This window comes from Sinocyclocheilus rhinocerous, unplaced genomic scaffold (assembly GCF_001515625.1).
Source record: "Sinocyclocheilus rhinocerous isolate Xijiao unplaced genomic scaffold, SAMN03320098_v1.1 scaffold1230, whole genome shotgun sequence".
NCBI classification, from domain to species: Eukaryota; Metazoa; Chordata; class Actinopteri; order Cypriniformes; family Cyprinidae; genus Sinocyclocheilus; species Sinocyclocheilus rhinocerous.
This window is the reverse complement of record NW_015652275.1, coordinates 65591-67724: the sequence shown is the minus strand read 5'-3', so window position 1 is coordinate 67724 and position 2134 is coordinate 65591. Positions and strand designations below refer to the sequence as shown.

Genomic DNA, 2134 nt, shown 5'->3' with positions numbered 1-2134 from the left:
TATATGTTCAAATGTAATTTATTTCTGTGATGCAGCGCTGAATTTCCAGCATCATTACTCAAGTCTTCAGTGTCACATGATCTTCAGAAATCATTCTAATATGCTGATTACCTGCTCAAGAAACATTTCTGATTATTATCAATGTTGAAAACAGTTGTGCTGCCCAATATTTTTGTGGAAACGGTGATTCATTTTATTTTTCAGGATTCACAGATGAATAGAAAGCTCAACGGAACAGCATTTATTTGAAATAGAATCTTTTGTAACATTATAAATGTCTTTACTGCCACTTTTGATCAATTGAATGCGTCCTTGTTGACTAAAAGTATCAATTTCTTAAAAGAAAGCTGTAGCTTGAATAAGCTTTGAATGAAGTGGCTAGCAAATGCACAAATGTAAATCCCTCACCTGATAATCCTGGCGAGGTGGATCTTGTCTTTTGCTGGATACGGTCCATGAGACAGAAAGGCATTTCTCAATGCACGTCCAGCGCAGGGAAAACTCTGAGAACACGTCTGTCAGACAGAAAGATCATCTCAGGATGGAATTAAAAGTTGACGTCGTGTAATATGAATGCTTGACGCTATAAAATAACCATAAATATAAAGAGATGCACAAATAAAATCTCTTTAACACCTCGACTCTTTCTCCTAGAGAGCCAAGAAAGAGGCAAATGAATGCTTTCCTGACTTTTCAGATGTTTTTGACCCCAATAAACTTACATTTGTCTCCTCTAGAGATGCAGAAGAGATCGAAATGATGTCTCAGCTCAAAAATGTCTCAATTTTATATCTCTATACTTGTACTGCACATTCTTTTGTGTCTTTTTTGTGTCCCTTCTTTGTCATTTTATATGTCCTAAGAAATGTAAGGAGAAATATTTTGAAACAAATGAATCATAATTGAAAACTTAAGCCTGTTGAGCAATGAAAGAACAAAGTTTTAGTGATATATTTTTATATTAAAGTACAGAAGTGCAATAGACAAATTTGACCTACATATGCACAGTGACATTACTTGCCGTGTGTGTATATGTGTATTTCTGCTGTCAACCACAGATTGCATATCTATTCACTGATATCATCGCGTTTCCTCCTGAAGCTCTCCTTCTCATTTTAATCAATGGCACACTGGCCTCTCTGATCCACTCAAAGCCTCTTCAGCATTATTGAGCAGCTTTAATAAGTGCGTTAGAATCCATAGCAACACCTTCAGCAAGCAAGCGCCCTGTATGAGGTCAGAGGTCATGACCCCCCCCCCCATTCTTTTTCATTTATTTTATATTTTAATCTTTATAAACTTTATTTTTATTAATGTGTTTCAATGGGTGTAGTTTTATTTGAAACGTTGCACTAGTGTCTCTATTGTTTGTTTCTTGCTTGTAAAGCACTTTGAACTGCACTGATGTTTGGAAAACTGATTTCACGATACGATTTTCTGACGATCTTTTTTTTTTATCAAAATTAGATTCATTCAAAAATTATAAATCAAAAGGTGTCCTTTTATTATTGCTTGGACAAAATGCTGCACATTTCTTTGTGAAATTGAAATATGTCAAATAGCAAAACTAAATTTAATTTTTAAAACAAATCAAATAAATAAATAACACAAATTAAAGAAATCTCTTCATTCAAACTAAGGCTTTGTCTGTGCTCTTTCCATTTAAAATTAGAGGAAACCACTGTATTTTAATCACAATCCAAACAAAGATGTTGCATACATGCAGCATGAGCAGTTTTTAATCTAAATTAAACTGTATAATTTCGAAATTTGAAGCAAAAACTGAATGGTCTGACTTTAGCTTTGTGAAACTATACTACATAAAACATCTGAAAGAAAACAAAAACAGCAGAAGCTCTGAATGAAAACGCAATTTCACTCTCTGACAGCAGGCGGCGCTTATGGAGCAGCAGCAATACAGCGTTTCCTTGGTTACCGCTGTAAACACAGCGGCATGGGGCTTATGAACGCTACTTTAATATGCATTATACCAAAGACTATAGAATACCCAAAACGTGTCACTCGTATAGTTTTGAATGGGGAAAAATGCAACGCTCAATATGGCCGCTCAATCGCAGGAAGCCCCACCTTCTGAATGAAAGAGCCAATCGCTAATCGGTAAAGTCAGCGAGTC

General features: G+C 35.3%; 1 protein-coding gene across 1 annotated transcript in view; it reads right to left on the bottom strand.

Annotated features, from left to right (window-relative positions):
• The window catches only part of LOC107714278 (rap guanine nucleotide exchange factor 5-like), a 19491-nt gene extending 18980 nt beyond the window's left edge, over positions 1-511 (bottom strand). The window contains exon 1 of the mRNA XM_016520092.1: positions 409-511. The gene's annotated coding sequence lies outside the window, so the exon portion shown is untranslated. The remainder of the gene's footprint in view (positions 1-408) is intronic.
• Between the last annotated feature and the right edge of the window lie 1623 nt (positions 512-2134).